The 25752-nt window shown below is 46.5% G+C and overlaps 1 protein-coding gene across 1 annotated transcript in view; it reads right to left on the bottom strand.

Annotated features, from left to right (window-relative positions):
* The window catches only part of Nup154 (nuclear pore complex protein Nup154), a 308861-nt gene that overhangs the window by 217307 nt on the left and 65802 nt on the right, over nucleotides 1–25752 (bottom strand). The window lies entirely within an intron of this gene.

Below are 25752 nucleotides of genomic sequence, written 5' to 3'. Positions count from 1 at the left end.
GGAGTTGGATTCTTGATTAATAAGAATATAGCTCGTAACATACACGAATTCTATAGCATTAACGAGAGGGTGGCAGGTCTTGTGAAACTTAATAAGAGGTACAAAATGAAGGTTGTACAGGTCTACACCCCTACATCCAGTCATGATGACCAGGAAGTCGAAAGCTTCTATGAAGACGTGGAATCGGCGATGGGTAGAGTGAAAACAAAATACACTAACATGATTTTGGCTTCTAGCACGAAGTGAAATACGGACACAGGAAGGAGCAGACAGGACGAGCGCTAAAACATTAGACTAAAAGAACACAAACATTCACTAAAAACCCTAATGCATCACATTTAGCGGCACATTGTTTCGATTGTGGTTGCAAACCTTGCTTTGAAGGCACAAAAATTCTTTCTAGACACAGATGCCAAACCACGCGGGAAATTATCGAGGCATTCCACATAAAAAGATTAGGAGACACTTGCGTCAGTCATGCTTCGTTGTCTCTGTTAGATTGCAAATTTCAGTACCTTCGCAATACTTGTACTAACCTGAAGTAATTTTTATTCTTTGACTTCGATACCCCCCCGATATGTTTAACTGATGCTTTTTACCTTGTCATGTTCTTTTGCTACGGTTTTTGCAATCACCTATATATATGTTCTTCGTTTTAATAAAAATTTACTTGAGAGTAAAAAATAGCGCTCGTCCTGTCTGCTCCTTCCTGTGTCCGTGTTTCACTCGCGCTAGAAGCCAAAATCATGTTACCGTACCAACTCGCCCAACTCTCTATCCTTTTGCAAAACACACTATACTGATGGGCGACTTCAATACCAAGGTAGGCAAGACGCAGGCTAGAGACAAGGCAGTGGGGAAATATGGCATAGGCACTAGGAATAGCAGGGTAGAGTTAATAGTAGAGTTTGCGGAACAGAATAATGTGCGGATTATGAATACCTTCTTCTGCAAGCGGGATAGCCGAAATTGGACGTGGAGGAGCCCGAACGGTGAGACTAGAAATGAAATAGACTTCATACTCTGCGCTAAACCTGCATCATACAAGATGTGGACGTGCTCAGCAAGGTGCGCTGCAGTGACCATAGGATGGTAAGAACTCGAATTAGTCTAGACTCGAGGAGGGAACGGAAGAAAATGGTACATAAGAAGCCGATCAAGGAGTTAGCGGTAAGAGGGAAAATAGAGGAATTCCGTATCAAGCTACAGAACAGGTATTCGGCTTTAACTCAGGAAGAGGACCTTAGTGTCGAAGCAATGAACGACAACCTTATGGGCATCATCAAGAAGTGTGCAATAGAAATCAGTGGTAACTCCGTTAGGCAGGATACCAGTAAACCATCGCAGGAGACGAAAGATCTGATCAAGAAACGCCAATGTATGAAAGCCTCTAACCCTAAAACTAGAATAGAACTGGCAGAACTTTCGAAGTTAATCAACAAGCGTAAGACAGATGACATAAGGAAGTATAATATGGATAGAATTGAACAAGCTCCCAGGAACGGAGGAAGCCTAAAAGCAGTGAAGAAGAAATAAGGATTGGCAAGAATCAGATATATGCGTTAAGAGACAAAGCCAGCAATATCATTACTAATATGGATGAGATCATTCAAGTGGCTGAGGAGTTCTATAGAGATTTATACAGTACCAGTGGCACCCACGACGATAATGGAAGAGAGAATAGTCCACAGGAATTTGAAATCGCACAAGTAACGCCGGAAGGAGCAAAGAAAGCCTTAGGAGCTATGCAAAGGGGGAAGGCAGCTGGGGAGGATCAGGTAACAGCAGATTTGTTGAAGGATGGTGGGCGGATTGTTCTAGAAAAACTGGCCACCCTGTCTACACAATGCCTCATGACTTCGAGCGTACCGGAATCTTGGAAAAACACTAACATAATCCTAATCCATAAGAAAGGGGACGCCAATGACTTGAAAAATTATAGACCGATCAGCTTACTGTCAGTTGCCTGCAAACTATTTACTAAGGTAATTGCAAATAGAATCAGGAACACCTTAGACTTCTGTCAAGCAAAGGAGCAGGCAGGATTCCGTAAAGGCTACTCAACAACAGATCATATTCACACTATCAATCAGGTGATAGAGAAATGTGCGGAATATAACCAACCCTTATATATAGCTTTTGTTGATTACGAGTAAGCATTTGATTCTGTCGAAACCTCAGCAGTCATGGAGGCATTACGGAATCAGGGTGTAGACAAGCCGTATGTAAAAATACTGAAAGATATCTATAGCGGCTCCACAGCCACCATGGTCCTCCATAAAGAAAGCAACAAGATTCCAATAAAGAAAGGCGTAAGGCAGGGAGATACGATCTCTAATGTTATTCACAGCGTGTTTACAGGAGGTATTCAGAGACCTGGATTGGGAAGAATTGGGGATAAAAGTTAATGAAGAATACCTTAGTAACTTGGGATTCGCTGATGACATTGCCTTGCTTAGTAACTCAGGGGACCAATTGTAATGCATGCTCACTGACCTGGAGAGGCAAAGCAGAAGAACGGGTCTAAAAATTAATCTGCAGAAAACTAAAGTAATGTTTAACAGTCTCAGAAGAGAACAACAATTTACAATAGGTAGCGAGGCACTGGAAGTGGTAAGGGAATACATATACTTAGGACAGGTAGTGACTGCGGATCCGGATCATGAGACTGAAATAATCAAAAGAATAAGAGTGTGCTGGGGTGCGTTTTGCAGGCATTCTCAGATCATGAACAGCAGGCTGCCATTATCCCTCAAGAGAAAAGTGTATAATAGCTGTGTCTTACCAATACTCACCTAGGGTGCAGAAACCTGGAGGCTTACGAAAAGGGTTCTACTTAAACTGAGGACGACACAACAAGCTATGGAAAGAAGAATGATGGGTGTAACGTTAAGGGGATAAGATGAGAAGTTTGCAGGGACGACATGGCCACAATTAGTACATGACCAGGGTTGTTGGAGAAGTATGGGAGAGGCCTTTGCCCTGCAGTTCGTGTAACCAGGATGATGATGATGATGATGATGATGATGATGATGATGATGATGATGGGTCCGAAACTGCTCGCAGTCTGTTGCGCCTACCACTCTCTCTGGCAGTTTATTCCATTCTCTCGCAGTTTGCAATAAAACAATCCTTAGAAAATCTACCCTCTTTCACGTACTTTGAATGTTTACTCCTTACTACCCGCGACATTGTCTCGGTTATGTAGCATTCCTTGTTTACCAGCACCATGTGATTCATAATGCTGTAAAAAAGGCTCAGCCTTTTCTGTTTCCTTCACATTTTAAGTAAAGGAAGGTTTGCCTTTTCATAAAGCGGTGACACCGTGTCTTGTCTTCGATATTTGGAATAAATGAAGCACGAGGCACGCCGATGCACACCTAAATTTGGTCGTACGGATCCCAGACTGCACACGCATATTCCATTATAGTATGAACTGGCATTTTGTATATGATAAGCTTGGATTCTGCAGGTGCTTGTTTGAAAGTGCATCGAATAAATCCTAATCTTTGATTTTCTTTGCCTACTAAATTGTCAATGTGAGTCGTCCAACTCATATTTGCAGTCAAAGTTACGCCCAAGTACTTGTATTCGGCCACTCAAGTTAGTGGGGTATCTGATGAGGAGTAGTTGAACTGTAAAGGGGCGCGTTTGTGCAATATTGTCATGCATACATTTTTATCCAAGTTCAATGACATTTGCCATTTTCTACATCATTCATGTACAGTGAAACCTCGTTAAACCGTAGTTGGCCGGAGCTCGGAAAAAGTACGTACTAAACAGTAGTACTGTTTAAACGAAATAGCATGAGCTCGTCCACTTACCGTCGAAAACGGAACTCAGAGAGAGTGCGATGAAAGGGAAAAAAAACATGCAGTATTTATTCACTTCGCGCGACAAAATTGTTATTTTCGTTTCATGCCGCGGCGGCCTAGCACGACGGCAGTGGCCTCAAACTTACTGCGTGCTTGCTTTTCAGCCAGCCCCCTCTTTCTCAGCAAACACTCGCATGGCAGATTCCTCTTTGGCATTATGTATTCTCCGTGCACGCGCGCGGTAGTGCTGCAGAAGCCCCGGGGTGCCTTTTTCATTGCCTGGTGTCGGAGTTCGGAATACTTTTTGTTTGGAATAGTTACGTTACCGCATCCCTGTTCTCGTCGCGACGACTGTATTCATGAGGCTGACGTAACGCGCAGCTTCTGCCATTGTCGATCCTGAATCGCCCGTGCCGTCGCTTTCTGTGTCGTCCTCATCACTGTCGCTAGTCGACACTTCGGCAACAACAGAGGCGACAATGGCGAAAAGTCAAACCTCGTAGCCGACATCTTTTCGCAGTCACTGCAGCGCTGCCGAGCAACTTCTTCGCATTCCAAATGCCACACACTGTAGTCAACAGCAGATCCCTGTCATGTGCCAGTGCCGACTTCTTCGTGTCACGTTCGACAGCACAGACGATATCCAATTTTTCTTCGATGCTGAGCACCCAGCGTCTCTTTTATCTGAGCTTCGGTATAACACGAGTCCTCGTATGCACGACACCACAACGCCACAACACTCTCTGGTATGGCGTCGAAATGATGTTGATGTGGCTTCACGCGCAAATGCACAGGGCGCTTGGAGGCCGTTGTTTCAATCTCTGAGGCTTGTTGTTCTGCCGAGCTACCCGATGGAGACGACGCACCGCTGTGTTTGTGCGACGAAAAGAGGAAATGCTACTTTTTAACCGATGCGTACGCAATAAGCTGGTACGGTTTATGCGGATACAAAACACATTATGTTCAATGGCCGCTGAGTCGGGGATTTGACTTTACTACTTTTAAAACAAAACTAAAGTTTAAGCGGGTGCAGTTTAACGAGGTTTTAATGTATTTGATTGAAGTAAGAATTAACTTTAAGGGGGGAGGCTACCCTGGAGACCAAACTTTTTCATTTTTAAAGATATCCAGATGAAACTTTCAGGGTACGTCCACACCACCGAACTATGAGGAACTGCAAAGTTTCATGAAGATGTGTTCATTAGTTCCAGAGTTATTGAGGTCTAACTAGGTGGTTCATGTATATGCCTGAGGAAGAGCCTGGAGAAATGCCAGGACATCATAGGAAGCTGAAATTCACTGTGATGATCCCTTGATAGATATCTCAGGGGGCTAAAGAGCCCTTTTCTTTAATTTCCCCTCCAAAATATTTTAAGACAACTTTGAATTTGATGGAGTCAGTAATGACCACATTCATAAAAAATTAATCGCTTATTATAAATTAACTGCACCATCTTTCAAAAAAAAGAAGCCTGTTACCCCCTGGCAAAGTCATTCAGGAACAGAATAAAAAAACGGCATACAAATCTGATGAGCGGTTCTTGAGATATCGCCTTCCCCAGCACCACTACTAGTGAAAAAACCCATTCCGAGAAAACAGGCCTTAAAGTTGAACACATGTGTTTTTTTAGTAGAAAGCTCCTGCGGAGCTTTTAATTAACTCTTGCAGCTCCAGGCACACTCCATGTGTTGGATTTATGACTGGCAACAGCTGAAAGCACAGTTCCGCCGCTGAAAAGCGTCTACGCAGTCGGCACTCGCTGCGGAAGATCGGAAGTTCCATGCTCGTACAAGAAGCATATCGCGCTCCCGCGCACCGAACATTTGCACTGTCTTGGGCTTTGTCGGCTTCGCGTGCGGCAAAGAACTAGCGAAAAAAAGAAAGAAAAAGCTGAAAAAATAATCCAAAAGATTGCACAAGGCGATGAGCAGCTCGCAAGCTCAGTGCTGAGGCGGACGGAGCAAGGGGCAACAACGACGCGAGCGCAGCGGACGTGACATCAAAGGGAGCAGCCGCCGCCCTCGCAGCAGCCAATGGCAGGTGCGCTTTAGCCTGCGGGATTTGAGAGCGCTGCTCCGGCCAATCAGCGCTCTGCATCACGTTGCAGGAAAACGCCAATAGCACCTCAACCGCGCCGACGATGCCATTTTGCAAGGTGGCAAAACGGAGACAAAGAATTCACGGTCAAAACAACACCAAGATGGCGCGGGCGAAGCTTGACTTCATTTCGGCATTTGCACGTGTTTTGTGGGCCACGGTGGCCTCAAAGGTAGTTTTTTTTGTACTTTGCGGTTGAATTAGGTGCTGATAATTACAGAACAGGTAGTTTATGAGACATACAACGCAAAAATGTTTTTTCAAAAATCGACTTTTTCGCGATTTTTCAGTTTTCGAGGGCCGCGTCCCCCTTAAAGCCCGGAATACATGGAGCGAATAACCGGCGTCCGAGCGACGAACTTCCTTGGGCGGCGAACGCCCGACGGCCGGCGTCCAAAAATTTTACGGCCGCCGCCGACCTGCCTGTCCAAATATTGTCGTAGGGCCGCCGGAAGCGTGGAGCGCGCAGCGGCGGACGAGAGGAAAATCGAGAGGCGCCAGTTCCGGTCGCTAGGCATGCTGGTCTTTCACGCGCGGGCTTTTTCTTGTCTTCTGCCACCATGTTGGTGTCTGCGCTAGTGTTGGTGTATTTTTCAGTTATAAAAGCGGTATATGCCACCTTAAAAAGCGCTTATATGTGTTTCATCGTTTACCCCAACGCGTATGCTAAGTCTGATAACACTGGCGCCAACACGGCGAACTCGCGGCGGCGTCCGCCCGCTGTTTGCCTCATGTATTGCTATGCAACGCATCTTCGACGTCTTGCCGCCGCGCCCCTGTTCGCCGCGCCACGTTCGCCGTGACAATTCGCTCCATGTAGCCCGCGCTTAAGTTGGTCAGCTGTGGAGGTTACTTCAGTCAAAATAACGCAATCATCTGCAAATAATTTGACTTGAATGGATGGGTCTGCTATCAGGTCATTGATATATATATTAGGAAGAGCAGGGGTCTCAGCACAGAGCCCTGCGGCACTCCGAAGACAACCTCACATATTGTAAACTGGCTTTCTTTAACACTAACGAACTGTCGGCGATTTACTAGAAAAGCTTCGATCCATTGGACAACTTTGCAGTTACCTAACACGACTCTTAACTTCAATAATAGTTTCGTGCAACTAACCGTATCAAATGACTTTCTAAAGTCTAGGTAATTATATCTACCTGGCCTCTTCGATCTAGCACTTCACAGATGAAATACACTGTTTCCATAAGTTGCGTCACTGTCGAGAGGCCGCTATGAAAACCACGCTGAGACTCACTGAAGAATTTTTTGCTCGTCAGAAATTATCTGATGTGTTTGGAGACAATGTGTTCAAGAATCTTGCATGGTGTTGACGTTAGTGCAATAGGCCTGTAGTTGGAAACACATTTAAGATCTCCGCCTTTTGGTATTGGGATTATTTTACTTAATTTCCAATCGTCAGGTAGAGCCCTCGACAACAGAGATTTTTTAAAGATAACTAAGAGGTATTTGGACATCCACTCTGCATACCTCATTAAAGATGCGTTACGAATTTCATCAGGTCCAGACGATTTACATTGTTTTAGATTGAGCAATAGTTTAACCCTTTCGCTGTCACGGACGTACCGGTACGTCATCGCGCTTTCCCCCCACAGTGTCACTGATGTACCGGTACGCTCTCTATCGTGCGTTCAAAATTTCGCGCCTGAGCGCAAAGCTGGCGGATGGATGGATGGATGGATGTTATGAGCGTCCCCTTTGGAACGGGGCGGTGGGTTGCGCCACCAAGCTCTTGCTACTATGCTGCCTAATATCCTACCTAGGTTAACCAATGAAAAAAGAAAAAAAGAACACTATGAACTACCGCGTCCAAACTTTCTGATCCCCTATTGTGAATTGTGCTTTTGTACGTCTCCGTCTTTTGTCGTTTCCCTACTTTTCTTCCACCAATCCTCCAATCGCCTCTTACTAATGTCTATTGCGGACCAGTTTGCTTTACCACTGCTCCTGCTGAACCCAAGGGCTTCAAGGAGGCCAGTGGTGCCTAAATCGACCGCTGGGTAGACGTCTTCACATTCTAATAAAATATGCTCCGTCGTTTCCTTAGCTTTACCGCAGCAAGCACATGCTTCTTCTTCCTTCTTATATCTCCCTTTATAGGTGCATGTTCTAAGGCATCCCGATCTCGCTTCGAAAAGTAATGAGCTTCCCTTTGAGTTATCATAAATGGTTTCTTTCCTGATTTCGTTTTTTCCTCTTAAGTAGTTACTCATGGGAGGTTTCTTTTCCATTGCCGCCACCCACGAGATTAATTCAGCCTCTCTGACTTTCCGCTTGACCTTCCTTGTTGCTGTGTTGCCCACCCCACAGGCCGCATACTTGCTGGTAAGCTTCCTAGTTCTTTTCCTCCACTGTGAATCAATGTTTTGCCTGTACAGATACCTGAACACTCTCCCAACCCGTTGACTTTCTTCCATATTCCTCAGCCGTTCTTCATACTCAATTTTACTGCGAGCTTCCCTCACTTCAAAACTAGTCCAGCCCATATCCCCCTGCACAGCTTCATTTGTAGTCTTCCCGTGAGCGCCCAATGCGAGGCGACCCACTGACCTTTGGTTCCCGTCGAGTCCTGATTGTACCCCTGATTTAAAGCAAACAACCGCATTTCCAAAAGTAAGTCCTGGAACCATTACCCCTTTCCACATACCTCGGAGGACCTCGTACCTATTGTATCCCCATAGCGCTCTGTGCTTCATTATGGCTGCATTTCTCTTCCCCTTGACTGTTATGGTATTTTCCTGTGTTTCCATATATCCATTGCCTTCGTTTATCCATATACCAAGGTATTTATATTCTGTTACCCGAGGTATTTCTTGGCCCTGTATCTCCCCTGTCTGTTGACTGTTTTCATTGAATACCAAATTCGCTCCTAGATTGGCCACGCCATCTGTTGACTCTTTCTACAAGTTCGTATTTTCACCCCGACCTGTGTTAGTGCATGTATTGAAGAGTACGGTGCGACTGCCACTGCCCCTTTCTCTTTGCTGAGTGGCGCGGTGGCTCCGCGTTCGCTGGATCATGCGTCGCGCGCATGTGGTTATGGGTTCAAGGGTTGTTCTGCAATCTCCGCTGGTTTGAAGGTTTTTATTTTTCTTCTGTTGGTGTGCCTGCTACGGCGCGTCAAGTTCAGGCGCACGTGCCGTTGCCTCTCCAAAAAGGGCGACTCGATTGCTGCTTTCGCTCTCTCGCCGCACCCTCGCTTCCGACCTGCAGCAGTAAACGTAAAGCCCTTCGAACTTTGTTTAGCCTTTTTCCCTCTCCCTCTGTCCTCTTGATCACGCAACGTCCCATTTCTCTCCGTTGTGCGGGCGACTGAAAGCGCATCCTCCCTGCGCCCGGTTACTTTCGGATGGCTGAGCGGTGCGGGACCTTCGTCTGCTCATAGAGGAGGTGGCTGAATTCCGATTCGTGTATACGAGCCGAGCTCGGATTCGGACTCGGACAGAGTCGCATGCGAGGAAGAGGGTTCCGCATCGTCAGATTCGGATGTTGAACAGATTTTATAGTCAGGCTGATGATGATGATGATGTTTACTAACAGCAGCTGCAGAACACTGAAGTGTGCATATTGCATTGACTATATTATTTGTATACCAATCATAATAAAAAATAAATTGCTATGTTCATTCCCTGTTATGCTCGTTCCCTGAAACCAAGCCGACACTGGGGGTGCGTCACGGCCAGAAAGGTCCGACAGCGAGAGGGTTAAATATACCTCACTCGGAAAGCTGGAGTTCCCCTAGAGAAAGGAAGCAACGAGAAACACAAAAGTTTACTTCGCCATTGTCTGTAGTAAAGACACTGGAGAAGAAAATGTTAAGCTCATTTGCAATATCTTCTTCATTAGTAATAAAGCCTTGTGTCGTACTTAACTCAGAGATTGCCTTTTTATCTTTTGAAAAGTGCCTCCAGAACTTCTGGGGTGAAGCTTTAAGGAACTTTGACACTGTAACACTAAAATACTTCTGTTTGGACACTCTTACCCTTCAACTCTTTTTTGAGCACAATAATCTGTTCTAACAGATCTAGATCGCACACATGTTTGTACCTTGCTTTGGATCGTTGTATTTTCCTTTTCAAATGGATAATTTCGCGTGATATCCAGGGGTTATGCACACATTTCTTTTTTACCCTCAAGGGCACAAACTGGGTTATGCATTTGTGTATAAGGGCTTTAAACATTAGCCAAACTTTGCTTGTATCCGTATTTTGTTGGAGACACAGCTCCTGAAACCGTTCAAAATAAATGTCTAATTTGTCAAGTATAGCCGTATCATCGGCCATATTGTTGTAGTCCCTGTAAGTCGAAACATGCCTGGATACATTTCCATTCTGCTGCAACGTCAGTGCCAACGCCAACGATAATGCCAACGATAAAATGATTAGAAATTCCAGGAAAAAGCTCAACTTTGTGTAGCCGGAGGAACAAGTTTTCACTCAGAAATATAAGGTCAAGGACAGATTTGCTGGCTTGCTGGACACGAGTGTATTCATTGACAACTTGGTGAAAACTGTGCGAAAAACACATTTCATAGTGTGGTGGCAGACTCGTATTCCCTATTTGCCGGCAACATGCTGTCCCACAATACTCCAGGAACATTAAAATCACCTGCTACAACAACGTTCTTGTGTTGCACACGCAAGCAGTGCATGAAATCATTGTCTCTCGATAGCTGCTGTGCTTGTCCCAGGTGGGCAATACACTGCACCGATAACCTCATTTACCCCCCAAAAAAATTTTATACCACGCTGTTTCTATATCTAAAAGGATACTCAAATACTGTATGCCGCAGTCTGCTATCAATGAAAATCGCCACACCCCCACCTCAGCTGCTACGGTCGTTCCTTATCACTTTGTACCACGGCGAACAGATTTCGTGATCATAAACTTTGGAGTAGAGCCACGTTTCCATCACTATCACTACATCCGGCTCATGCTCGGTCAAAACATACTCCAGTTCAACGCTTTTGTTTAAGAGGCTACGGGCATTAATATTGAGCAAGTGAAGCCTGCGCGTCTGGGGACGCCAGTCAGATGTTAACACACTAGTTCCAGCTGCATTCGGGTCTGTCTTTTGCTGATACATTACATAACGTTGCTTCTTCACGTCATCCCAGGCATAGTGCTGCCGTCAATCTTCATCTTGTCGTAAACAAGAATAACTTTGCACCCGCTCTCCCTATCCCTCAAAGCACTGTTCCAAAGGTTTTATCGCTTCTGTCTAACATCTTTTGAGTAGCCTTCATTAATAAAAATGCCTGTCCCTTTAGTTTCCGAGCACTTCGAAGTGCTCGGAAAGTGCTCGGTAGTAGCACAGACTACAAGAAATGATGCCCTCCCGAGTCACATAGTTCTTGCTCTCCTGCGAGGAGACGGGCTTCCAGTCGGACCAGAAGGAATCTATTGACAGCACTGAACTCAGCCTCCACGAGGGTTACTTGCTGTGGGATCCCAGAGTTGTTATCCCAAAATCTCTGCAAGGCAAAGTCCTGACTCTTCTTCATGCTGGGCATCCTGGCATTGAGAAAATCAAGTTGACTGCCAGAAGCCATGACTGGTGGCCGGGCACTGATAGTGACACCGCTAAGAGCGTAAGGGTTTGTGCTAGATGCCAAGCTTACCAGTGCACTGTCAACGCATTCAGCACACACCCTCACCATTTCCAAAGAAGAGGCCTTGGTCAAGGCTTCAAGTTGACTTAAGGGCCCATTCTTGAGACATACATTTCTTGTCATTGTTGACACCTATTCAAAATGGATCCAAGTCTGTCTAGTGGCACAAATGTCAGCAGATGCTGTCATCCCAGCATTGTGACAGCATTTGCACAGCACTGACTGCCGGATGTCATCGTGTCCAATAATGGACCTGCCTTTGCAAGTGAGCAATACTTGGAAATCCTGACACGGAATGGGATACGTCGCATGCTTGTGCCGCACAACCAACCAGCTTTCAATGGTGCGGTAGAGCGAGTTGTACGGGCTGTCAAGATCAAGAAGAGCGGTTGTGGATCCTTTCAAACCCATACTTCAATAGTAGCAACAACTTGATTTGGGCGAATTGGTTCATCTCAAGTAAAACGTGAAGCAGCATGAAGAAGACGAAGACAACAATAGAAAAAACGAGAATCAAAAACGCGTAGCGTCGCTCAGCCTAGCAAAACATGAGAAATTTCTTAGATAAGCACTTATACTTGTAGGCAGAATGCATGCGTTTAAACCTTTTGGTTATTGGTGTTTTTTGATATATTATAAAAGCTGTGGGACCTTTCAATAAATTTTCCAGTTGGCAGAACAGCGCTCGTCCTGTTGTGTGTGTTCTCGTCTTCTGCGCGCTGCTTAAAGTTTTACTCAAACTTAAAGGTTGTTATTTCATTACTGAACCACACCACGTGAGGTCACTGGCAGAGCACCACGTGAAATGCTCGTGGGAAGGATGTGCAGGACACCTTTAAATGTTCTTCACCCAAGATTACACACTTCAGTCTGCTGAGACAGGTTAAAGAGGGGGGGGGGGGGGAGGACACAGCTCTTTGAGGCAAAAAAGAACATGAAAAGAATCGATTTCTTGAAATTGACATTTTTAATGCCTACAGCTACTATTCCTTCAATTCACCAAGTTTCCCATCTTGCGGATGAGTATTCTGCTCGCAATATCAATTTATAACACCACTGTGAGCTGAATTCCGCACAAGAACCCTTTTTATCACGGCGCGTAGCTCTTTTTCTACGCATACAATCACAGCCATCTTGGTCTCATTGGAAAAAAGAGCCTTTCTTCTTCAATTTCCCGCCTAAAGTGACTCTGCCAGCTCACCGGTGATACTGAAATCTGGGGAGAAGAAAAGGTTCAAATGCACGATCCCATTCGTCGACTAGCACACGTGACCAGAAACACGTGCTGTGGTTGGCTGCGCAAGGTTCCTGTCATCTGCTCCACTCCGCAGGCAACACAATGGCGCATCTCGTAGGCTTGTAGCAAGTGCACAACTATGTCTGATCCACTGGCAAAGTTTGCCATGAGGCACACAAGTTCAGCGAAAACAAGAAGCAATCAGCTTATAACTTTCAAAAGTATTCCATTCCTTTGGAAAACATCGAGAATAGTCTGCCGCCATCAGAAAGTGATGACGAAGAAGGACTAGCCAGCTCACCAATGAGTGAAAGTGTTCCAGACAGCAGCTGCGTTCAGCAGGACACTGCAATGCTGCAGCATGCCGATCTGCTGCAGAGGGATATGAATGCCCCCTTCCCCTCCCCCCCCCCAAAAAAAAGAACTTCATGTTCTTGCTTCAACACCAGCCACAAAGCGGAAGTTGGACTCCCTCACTCGCACAGACGTTGCGGCCGCACCAGTTGACGCTGACGCAGGCTTCACTATAAACAGTGTGACCGCACTGTCGTTTGTCAAGTGCAAGGTGCATAGCGTGGTAGCATCACAGTACGCTAAAGCAAACGAGAATATGGCCTCGCCATGAAGACCATCATCACATGCGCGTGCAGCGGTGATATCGCGTTGGCATAGAGTTCGCCCTGCGTGAACGGCAACCAGAAGAGCAACCTGTTCTTTGTGAACGTTCTAGCCGCGCATGTATTGGCACGCGCGAGGAAAGCAGAGACGAGGCGTGGGCCTTGGAGTCTCGGTGCCAACTGGTCTTTATTCTTTGTGCGCAGGCCCTTTCTCAGCAACCGGCTGGCTATGGTCGACTGCAGTCGGCTATGTTCCGCGCTGGCAGCACCGCGGCTTATCCGCGGCATATTTGTGTTCACCACACATGCGATGTAAGCCACCAGGAATCGACCAACAGCACTAAACGATGTTTTTGCCTCATTTGGATGGCTGTAGTCAGAGCAACCACATTCTTGGTGGCTCTTAGTCACTTTCACTGCAAAATATTGTAAAACTTTTCCTACACTTTTGATTAAAAGTGAATGTATTTCCTTTTTCTCATTTTCTCAAAATACCTATTTTTTACTTCTTGCTGATTTGCAGCAGTGATATCTCTGCCTTCAAGGCACGTAGAGCCATAATTTTTGTTATGGCTCGTAGTTGTGTGTGCGAAGCCCACAATGGTAGAAACAGATTTTGGAATTTATGCTTCAAAATTTTTCAGTTCTGCTTTAGATCAGACAGTAGGGTAACCACATTTGAAACAGTGAAGATTTAATTACTATAGAATTACTAATATCTGTTATATCAAAAAAGTATTCCTACCATTGCGTTCATGTTTTCTAGTACCTATGAATGTGCCAATATGAATTTTTGTAGCGCGGTTATTTTTCTATTGTTTCTGCAGACGATGGACAATGAGTTTCATTTAAATTCAAAACTAATTTGAAAATGAATTACGTATTTGAAATCAGCACAAGAATCTTAATAAGACTGCAGTGTTTCATTAATACTGATGAAAGAAATGATGAACCTTATTTCAATGGCAGTGTACTCCCTTAACTCTTTTGCTACGACAAGAAAAAGGGCAGTTTTTACTAAGTGGAAGGAAATATTTTTTGGCGGCTAGACACTAATGCCTTATTTACATTGTTTGGTATCAAAATATAGCTAAAATAATTTCCTATTCAATAACATAAATGTTGCATATATGTATATTTATTACACAAATTATTGAAAAAAATTTTACAGTGTAAAAATTTATAGTGAGGATATCCTGCTTGAAAAAGGTGCACAACTTCAAAAATATCGAGAGTGAGAAAATTTGAAGATACACATTTTGTAGCCTATTACGCCATAAAGAGACGACACAAGTTTTAGAAAGTCTTGCGGAAAACTGTTCTTTCCACAAAAAAAAAAGTTAGCAGGGTTGGGCGGCATGCCATTCTCCAAAGCAGTCCCTCATCGGGATCAAACACAGATACACACCGCATGGCCCGCAAAAAAACTGCAGTCTTCATCTCTACTGCAGAGCTTGCAGTTACGGCGCTTTTTTTTACACCTGGGGCTTGTGCTCCAACTTTGTTGGAGGAGGTGGAGGGTGAACATGTCTGTCGCCCATCCCAAGAATCTGGTTTGCCAGCTCAATTCGGAATGCAAGCTGGTCAAAGCCAGTCTTTCTGAAGAGCTCCTCTATCTCAGGGTGATGTTCCCGGTGTTCTTGGAAAATGATGAAGCTGTTGACAGCAATGTCAATGCAGCGAAAGAACAGTGTCTTCCACCACCTGACACACTTCATCAAAAATAATAAGTTGATTGGACTTGTCAACAACAAGCATGCCCTTATTGTAGTCTTCTAGCAAGAGCGGCTTCCTGATGGGGAGCTTTGTTTATTGGTCTCCTGTCTTTGCGCATTGCAGTGACGTGATTGTTGGCAGTGTGCACTGTGCTTATCATGCTTACAGCGTGCTCGTCTTTCCACTGCAAGTACAGCACATCATGGCACTGCAGCCAGCGAATGTCCCCTCGAGTTGCTCTTTTCTCCCATGTGATGTCTTTCAACTGGGAGGGAAATCCACGACGATCTTTGCGTTGTTTTGCAAGAGAGTTTTCCTTTCAAGAAGACGTTCAAAAAGGGCAGTGGACGTGTAGAAGTTGTCAAGGTAGATGATGTAGCCTTGATCCAAATATGCATCACACAGGCAGGTTACAACGCCATAAGCCAGTCCCTTTGAGCTGGCCGTTTTTCGCTTCCTGGCGTAAACACTGATTTGAACAGTGTAGCCTGTCCTTGAGTCGGCGAGGATCCATACCTTATACCCCCCCCTTTGACCCCCTTACCACACATATACTGCCAAATTCACGATCGTCCTTTTGATTTAACAATTTTTTCATCCACGCACAAATTTCAGTATGGCTCAAAAAGTTGACATGACACGTCATTCATATGCTGCAGTAGATGTGCGATCCTGTGCAGCTTGCCATCACGGACAGAGTCAGTCTTCTCTGGGTCCATAACTCTGAGAAAAACAAGGAAAGAAAGAAATCGGCTTCTGGGCATAATCGTTGGAGGAATGAGGCCCCAAAATAACTACGAAGTATTCCAGTATAGATGGAGGCGAGGCAGTTCCACAATTCCCATGTAGATCAGCATTCCAATGCATTGTATTACTTCACTGGGATTGAAATTTTTCCATGAGCCGTCCTATTCTGCGTAGGTCTGCATCTCTACAGGTTCTCCAGCATGTTGGTCCAAGGGAACCCTGCTAAGCTTCATCAAGTGCCAAGGGGATGCTAGGCATAGCGAACAACATGTTTGAACTGAGGTGAAACAGCGCGAAAAAGACGAGGAAACAAGGAAACAAATACCACAGACAAGCGCTGACTGCCAACTGGAAGTTTATTTGAAAATCACCGGACATTTATACCTTCTTTAGCAAGATGTTGCATATCTGCAACATCTTGAGATGGCCTTGCAGAACTTTTCCTACATGACATTGCCATGACGTCTTCTCAGACACAATCTGCAAGATGTTGCAGATAAATGACCCTTTCCTGGTAAGAAGCTCGGAAGAAGTTATCTCGGCCATATCTCGGCCAGAGAACCGCACTAACGGCATTTTCAGTAGATGCAGAGGACGCGTATTATTCTGTGCCGCGAGATGGTTTGATGTGCGCTGTGCGCGATAGGATAGAGTATTTTGGAGAAGTCAATTTTCATAATTCTGTATGTGTCAACAGCGACAATTTTTTAGCGCTTTTAGACTTTTATCTTCATTCAACTGCTGTTAATTATGATGGCCAATTCTACATCCAACGTACTGGCATCTGTATAGGATCAGCCATCGCCCCCATTTTATGTGCCATTTTTTTATCCTCGGTTGACAATGTAATTTCTGCTAAGTTGGTTGACATGCCTGTAAAGCGAGTGTTTAAATATGTTGACTACTTAATTGTTATGAAGAAAGATTCCTGTATGCATTTTCATGACGCGGTCGAAGAAATTTTGAACCTGTTCATCAACTCATCGGGAGGACTTAAGTTCACGTATGAATTGCCAATTAACAACCGTATTCAGTTTCTAGATATTAACCTCCGTTTTTCTTTGGACGAGCACGTATGCTGGGGATATCATCCCAGATCTAAGAAAACCTTGTTGCGTTACAACAGCGCACACTCTAAATTGATTAAGAGAGGCATAGCAACAATGTGCATTAAGGCAGCACTTAATAAGTCATGTGAGCATGAGTGCGATCATAGTTTTTTAAATCAGATATCGCGACTACAGAACGCAGGCTTTCCCAGTTCTGTGATCACTTGAGTATGCGAAGCCATTTTGCAGAAAGAGAAAAGAAGTTCCGATGCTTCCCAAGAAGAAAACAAAGACAAAAGACTAGCGCACGTGGTGCCATACCTATACAAGCTGTCTCACAATCTGAAGAAAGTTTCCAATAGACATAATATTAATTTGGTTTCCAGTGCCCCGTGTAAGTTGTCCTCGACATGCAATCGCATGAACAAGCGCGAAAGGCACCTGTGCCCACAAATCATAAAACTCGTTTCACTGAGTGCAGGCACAACGTCATGTATCAAATACCGCTCAGCTGTGGAAAATCCTATATAGGTCAAACGGGACAGTGCTTCAATGAAAGAGCTCGTCAGCACAGCACTAACCTAAAGATGGGCTATGGGAGTCATTTAGCTGGACACTGTAACAAGTGTCAATGCACCCCCATATTTGAAAAGACTAAATTCATAGGGAAAGGAAAGAGTAAGAAGGAAAGGGAAACAGTAGAGGCCTTTCATATAAGAAAGGAAGGCGATAAATGTGTAAGCACTCCCTCTCTTGCCTTGTCGGGAAAAGAAATCACATTTTTGGAAGAAAGATTAAAATGATGATTTGCAGATGTTTTTGCGACTGATGTGCGCATGCCTATGCTGAAGAAGGTATAAATGTCCGGTGATTTTCAAATAAACTTATAGTTGGCAGTCAGTGCTTGTCTGTGGTATTTGTTTCCTTGTGTCCTCGTCTTTTTCGCGCTGTTTCACCTCAGTTCTAAGTATGAACCAACTAGCCCTCATCAAGATCTTACTAAAACATGTTTGAGGCCAACGCTGGTGGTCGACAGGCTATTTAGTGGCAATATGCAACCCACGTGGTGCAAACTGGGTGCCAATGTCATGAGCCAATACAAGACAGCATAGCAACCAAGGCATGCCGAGAATCAATCGCAAGTTTCAGTGCATATTGCATGGGGAGAGTTATAATCTTTCATCACAAGAAGTCTTGGAATTAGTGCCTACTCTACTTTAAGTACTGTAAAACCTCATCATTTCGAATTTCACAGAACCGAAAACAAAATGTCCAAATTAACAGAATGTAAAATTATCGAGGGTATACAGAAAACAACAAACAAATGCTTACTACATCAACACGCTTTATTTACTGAATGAATTGGCAAATCCCGTTTCGATTTTGCGGAAGAGCAGTGTGGAACATATGGGTAACATCGCAAACATACGACCACAAGACCACAAGAAGGGAGACACGTACACACAAGCACTGTTACGCTTCTGCAACGCCAGGCAACGTATCCACGTTGCCTGGCGTTGCAGAAGAACCACCACCCGCCGTTTCTTAAATGTTTCACTGGAATGGTGTATTGCATTCCCATGTCAAGTGGGAAGGTTTACGCCGGTGAAACTGGTCAGCGTTTAGGGGAACACGCTCAAAAACTAAAAAAACTAGATGATAAATACGCACATTTAGTTGCGCATGTTAGCAAGTGTACGGATCGTGTGGCCCGGTTGAAAGAGACAACGATTTTAGGTAAGAACCGTGACAAGACCGTGCGCATCAGTTTAAAAGCCTACCACATTAGAAAATTAGGTAGAAAGTGCCTTTAGCACCCCTTCCCTTGCTCTCTTTGATGCTGAATTAGATCTTCTGGATGCGGCTGTCAGGGGGGTTCTGATTGCAAAGAAAAAGAAAATAATTGTAGGCATTTTGTTACGCATGCTTGGCTGTATTACACTTGCGTTGTTGGCATGCTATCACCCTTCACGCCAACGGGGGGTGTTGAATTCACTGTTTCAACTTCTGTTGGGACCGGGGGGGGGGGGGGGGGGGGGGGTCGAACTTTCAGGCAGTGTTGGACGAGTCCTTTTGAAGGGACCTCGTAGTAGCAGACTTTGCTCACTTCACAAATTTGTCCGAGTAGCTTTGCTCAAAACCCCTTCACTAGCCCCAGGTGTTGGGGGGTTGTGTTGCACATTGATGAGCGGAATGCAGTCCCTAGTTTTTCGTGCCGTGCTAAAATCCTCTCACACACTGCCTTGCTACGCAGTATCACGAGTAAATCGAGCATCACCTCAGCAACTCATCGAAACCTGTTTTCCATCAATGTTTCTCATTTTTCCAACCATAGACCACTGCACGTCCCACCTTTCTTCATTCAGGATGTGCTCTTGAGGACTGTATGCCTGTAGTGTGGCAAACTCAGCTCTGAGAGCATCTAAAGCGTCTTCAGCAGATTCATTGGAATCTCGGCGGCAAGAGCATTCGCCTCGGGCTCGATATCCCGGGAAGCGGCGGCCATCCTCGGCAGCGAGGGAGCCGCGGGTCAGCACATCGTCAAATGGTTTCCAGCCCTCATGGGGGCCGACGTGCACCCCGAATTTCCCAACGCCAACGAACTGGCGCACGGACGCGCGCGAGGACTCTCGCACCGCGCCGATCGTGGCAAGCAAAGTGGCGGGGAGGGAGGGGAGCACCGAGACCCGCTGCTCACCTTCAACGAAATAACAACACACTATCAGCTATCAAGGAGGACCTTCCCACTCCCCCACGCTAAACTCACTAGACCACAGTCATCGATATTCAGAATGCTTCAGACAGGGTCGTTCCCCTCGAGAGGCAGACTGAGCCGTTATTCACCAGAAGTAGAGCCGCAATGTCCGGACTGTGGCAAATCGTACTGCTCGCTAGCGCACATGCTCTGGCAATGCTCCGCGGTGAGCGGCACAGTGTTCACTAAAGAAGAAGACTGGGTGGACCCCCTGCAAAGCGACGACCACCAGACCCAGCTCCGGGCCGTCCAGAGGGCTCACGAAAGGGCGGAGGCTCACGGGCTTCCCGTCCCAACGTGGGTGCGGCCCGCAACCCCTGCCAGCCACTAAACCAAGAGTGGGTGGGGAGGGGTTCCTCAGGACACAATAAAGTTATTTCCTCCTCGGGGTAGCAGCTGATCGAAACTTTGAATAAAAAAATGAAGACTCGAGAGCGATGCCTGTGAAATAAATTTCAGGTTGGCCATCTCCGCACTCTTCCAAGTTGCGTTTCAGAGTTGCGTTGACATCCATAATGCTTTGCCTCGTCGCATTTCTGAAACATTTTCGGTAGAAGAGGCCCAACGTGGTTGCTGACACTAAGGGGTAGGTTGTATTCGACGAGGAATCTTGTAAACAGGCACTCCAGACGTATGACACTGTCGTCGCAGTTGTTCCGGAGAAAGTTCACTATGTTGTCTTGCTGCTCAGAGGTGCGTCGTGGGAACATGCAGTTTCAAGTCGCCTTTGCCACCGCGTGCTGACGTCGCATCTACACGTTGTACAAAATGAATAGGGTTCTCCTTTTCTTGATGCCAAAAAGCATGGAAATTTAGAAGTATAGGATCGCAAAAACTTCTGCAAATACCTGTTCTTGGCCTTTGATAGCCCTATGGCATCAAGCACACGAGGATTGTAACTTTACACGATGCACCGCGTACACACGGCCTAGCCAACACTAATCATACACACAAGCAGCAGCAACAACCTGCACCATGGAGGAAGACCTGCATGAAATGCAAGAGCTACATCGGCTTTGCCTTTGGTTGGCTTACCAGGCACCGTACTCGGCTGCGTAGTCGATGATACCGACGGTGCTAGTGCAGCCGTTGTTGGTGATGCTGACAATTACGATGTGGCTTTAGATTTCACAGTGCCGGTTTCGCAAAAACCACTCTTGCGCGAACAGAGACCACTTTTCGGGAGATATATGACATTGATCATACAATCGGAAAGTTCAGTAAAAAATCAGGAGTCTCCCGGGCGAATCGGGAGGGTTGGCAGGTGTCTCCCTTCTTGTGGCCGTCTGTTTGCGCTGTTACCCATGTTTCAAGATGAACCAACTTGCCCAAAAAGTGCAGTGTGGAAGATGCAGTTCTCATCATCTCGTGACTGATTAGCACTTACAGTGGGGAAGGCCTCGTGACTTCCTTCGCAGTGCAGCCACGGCGTGCGTCTTCATCTGAGACATGCTACAGGCAACGATTGAATTTTCGGACGGCCAAATTTTCGGATATGCCTGATATTTCAGACGTCTTCGCGGCACCGCCACGAGCCCCATAGAATCAATGTATGACATCTGAAGTTTCGACGCTCGAACCCCCCGCCGGACTTTTTGACGCGACGGAAGGTCCTTTGGCTCCAAGCACAGCGCCCTTGCGAAGGAAATCGACTTGCAGCCAAAGCATATTACCGCTTTGAACCACAACTAGCCGAATCTAGCCGTCACACACCGATTTGGTGTGGCCACGCTAGCTATGTTCATTGCCGCCATGATCGCCGCAAATGGCCGCACTTCCGCCTCCGGCGGAGTTTCCGGAGCGGCGCTATTTCGTTTATTTGCGCAAGCCACGTTTTGGCTAGCGTGGTGTGTGGTTGTGCTGTTGTGTCAAGTGTGCTCTGCGACGCTAGGCCTAGGTGCTTCGAGGCTCGTCAGTGAACTGCACTGTTCGCAACTTGAGGATTTCGCTTGCCTTCGATGGCCCCCTCTTCGTCTTCGTCGTCCTCACCGATGGCATCGAAGCGTGGAAAGCAGTACCGTACCCACGGAAATAACTTTTGAACAGTTTGTTGACGCTGAAAACGAGCTCAGCTTCTGCGCAGAACTGACTGACGAGAAAATAGTCCGTCAGGTTGTGGGGGATTCAGAAGACTCCGATGTTGAAAATGAGGAGCCAATGCCTGCGCCGCCTACAAGCGCCGAGTTGACGCAAGCACTGTTGACTCTTTCATCAGTGTACAGTGCTGACATGACCCTTGCTCGGATCGAGGCGAATATGATCGCATGCAACCAGAACGCCGTCCAAACAACAATCAACAAGTTTTTCAAGCCACTGCAGCAATAACACTGGCTGCCCGACGATGCACGTGTACATAATAAACCGGCAGTCGGCTGCATACCGAGTTTTTCAATGCCTCTTTTTATAGCACGTTCATTGATGCTTTGGCAGGGTTTCGGAAGCGTGGTACTTCGCCCTTTACCTCTAGATCCGAGAAGAAAAAAAAAGGTGCGTTTTTTGCATGCATTCATTTTTTCCGACTGCCTGAATTTTCGGACGTTTTTACGTCCCCTAGAGGGTCCGAAAAATCGGTCGTTGACTGTATTCACTAGCACGCACAGATCCAGATTGTTTTTTGGCCAGTGAGTTGGCCACCAACAAATCATTGTTGGCGAACGAAACCACGGGCGAAACTTGCAAATGAAACCGCAGGCGCTGTTGACAGTGACCTTGCAGTTGTGAAGGCAGGCAGCCAACACACACACCAAGACAAGATCGAACTACTGTTTGCTGCAACAACTGAGGACGAAACTGCGGTGACTGTCGACGTGATCATGGAGGGTGACTATGCATTTTTGAAGGCACGCGGTCGACGCATGCATAGAGTAAAAACAAAACTATTGTTTGTTGCAACCACTGTGGACGAAACCACGGTGGCTATTGACGTGATCATGGGTGACGACTATGCATTTATGAAGACATGTCACCAGTCGCCAACGCGGTGTTGTGCCCAATGATATACGCAATAATAAAGAGTTCAAAGGCACAATTAGGCATGAAGCGCTCCGGCATTTGTGTCATTCAAGCGTCACATACCATTTCCGCTGATGACTACGACAATGTGGAATCTGCTGTTCCGTTTTGGTTGGATGCTGACACCGTTTTTGCTCTTTTGAGTCGCACATTTGTGGCGCTTGCTCAGCTACCGTAAGAACCAAATGTGCTGTGCTGCTCCATGCCTATTTCTTTCCTTTGGTGTATATTTAGGCGTGCACGCTAGCAGCACCGATCCAAGTGGGAGAGATGCGCACGAGGGTAAGTTACAGCCTTCGAGATTCAAGTGCAAAAGCTTAGGCACACTGCCCGTTTTCGGAGGCTGGCTGGCTACAAACTGCTGGCGGAATTATTGCATGGTTCGCATACTTCATTCACGTACTGTAACGTGCTATTTGACACTCGGGCACGGGTGATGACACTCGGGCACGGGTGATCGCACTCGTATTTGCCATCTTAGTAACTTGGCAAGTGCGGGACCAGGGAATATTTATCAGTGGCTCGCGGAACCCCAAGGAGGGGCCTGCAGACCAACTGGGTTCCACGGAACCCACTTTTAGAACCCATGCTATAGGAAATAGCAAGAGCGCGAGCCAAAAGTCAACAGCAACATTTTAATGGATAACTCATACAATGACAAGTGGTGAGCTGATGGGTTAAGAGCAAAATGGTTAATTATGGTAAACTATAACAACCTTTCAGAATAACAAACAATTTACCATGGTCCCCTGTAGTTCGTCATATGGAGATTTCACTGTATGTCGCTTCAGGTGTACAAAATGCGATGTTCAAAAAATAGAATGTCTCCACGAAACGTTATCAGCAATTGGCAACACGTAAACAGCGCTCGTCCTGTGTCCTTTCACTCCGTCATTGTTTTGTTTGTGCTGTTACCATTAGGAGCGCAAACAAAGTGCCGTCGAACCGTGATCTCCTGATAAAAGCGTAGTAACCACTGATCCTTTATAACTTTGCGTGGCGACAATGCGTGACATGCCCAATAATTTGGACGCCGTCACGGCACTGCCACAGACTTCATAGTCAATATTTAAAAGAACATCTGAAATTTCGGAGGCACAATTTTGGACGCACCACCCATTTTTCGCTACATTTTGCCACGACCACACGTCCAAAACGGCATTAATCAAAGCCACTACCACCGTCATTTTGATTATCGCACTGCCTCGAACCGGTGCTCTTGCATGCAGATATGCTGGCAGCCGTAGCCACCACCACTTCGACGTTTGCTACCAAGCTCCTCATTGTTCGGTGTCGTGTTTATCATTAAAACAATTCATTACTGTTTGCAATGGTGCCGACTCCACCTTTGTAATGTTCACCAATGGTTTTGAAGCTTGGAAAACAGGACGCATAGCATGATTAAGTTTCCCAAACGTCAACTTCACCTCGACACAGCAACGTTACATGGTGAAGCATACACAAAGTATTGCGGTGAGGCATACCACAAGTGGAAAAGGGCAAGTGTCACAGAATACAGTATGTACAGTATATTGAAGCATATACAGTCGCCGACCGATTTTCCGGACTCCAAAAATTCGGACATGCCCGACTATTCGGTCAGCTTCCCGGCACCGCCATTCTCCCCATAGACCATAATGTATAACAACTGCTGAAAGTTCGGACACGTTGCAACCTCTCGTCTGATTTTTCGGACACTCCTTGAGCCAACTCGATCGAGAGCATCATGCACCGACTATGACCGGGGCATAGTTCGGCTTGCTGAACGCCATTTTTGTTTTGAACAGAGCCTCCTTGCTGCCCCACGAAGTGGCGCTACTGGAAATCCCCACTCATCATCATCGTTTCTGCCTGGTTCGATAGAGTGGCTCTACAGCAGTTCCGGTTTCAGCTTAGTAAGCCATGTCAAGACAATCCAGCAGCTGATTTGTTTCTTCGCGCACGACGGTGTGAGCAGGCCACATTTTTCATTTGTGCGACTGGTGTCGGCACGGTGGTGTTTGCTTTGTGTGCTGTGTCGAGGTTTCCGTGATCCAACGCGGCGTACGGAAACATCGCGTCAAGTGTCTAATGGCGCCGACAGTGCCCGCGCAGACTTCGCTGGGGAATGCCGGCAAGCGGGTGCCGGGAGGCCTAAGATTTGTCGGAAAATGTTCTGCCGAGACCTGCGCAGTGGTTGCATTGCGATTCCGGACACTGTCTCATTTGACAGTTTCACAGGTGCTGACACTGCAGTACTGACATGCGCAGAACTCAACGACGGCGAGATCATTCGTCAGGTTTCTGCTGCACCGCCGGACGATTGTCTCCGAGTCGGAAGATGACGCACCATGTGCTACACTGCCGTCGCATGCTGAGCGTGCACAAACAGTGGGCGCGTTAAATTAAGGCGCTCGAGCGCGCTCTAGCCAGCAGAGTGCGCTATTTTAAACTTAACGGCTAAAAAGCGACTTCCAGTGCGTGATTGCAGAGCGCGCTCTACGCGCCCCAACCTGGAAACGGTGCGCGAGAGCGCGCGCCTGCTACGGCTTCCGGAAAGATGACGTGTTTCCTACTCTTTCTACTGATGCAAGTCCTTTCTCCTAGCCCACTCGTTCCTGCCGCCGCCACGCAGCCATGCGTCTGAAGCTGCTCTCAGGCGAGATCGGAAACGTGTTGGCACGCTTTGAGCTTGGCGCATCGCATACGTAAGCCGCTGCTGCTGCCCCCGCCGCCGCGCGTCTATGGTGGCTAGAGGGGGCGCGTCAAGTTCTTCTACCTCTGCCTCGTGTAACAAGAACTGCAGGAGTACAGTCGGTGGGGCCAATTTAGAAAAGCGTGCGAAGCGCGATAGCGGATGCGGAAGCAACATAACATTCGCCAGACGACGCGTTCGTGCACCCGAAAACAGTGGGCGAAAATGGCCGTTAAGTTAAGCTCCGAAGGCATCGCACTTGCGCGCACTCGAGCGTGCTCCTTTCGAGTTCGGAGCGCGCTAACTTAACGCGCCCACTGACTGTGCTTTCAGCCGCCTATAGTGACCGTACGACCCTCTCCGAGATTCAGGCTTATCTGATTGCGCGTAAACGGAACA

This window comes from Dermacentor andersoni, chromosome 8, assembly GCF_023375885.2.
Source record: "Dermacentor andersoni chromosome 8, qqDerAnde1_hic_scaffold, whole genome shotgun sequence".
Lineage (NCBI taxonomy): Eukaryota > Metazoa > Arthropoda > Arachnida > Ixodida > Ixodidae > Dermacentor > Dermacentor andersoni.
The sequence above is the reverse complement of the archived record's forward strand: the minus strand, read 5'-3'. Positions and strand labels throughout refer to the sequence as shown.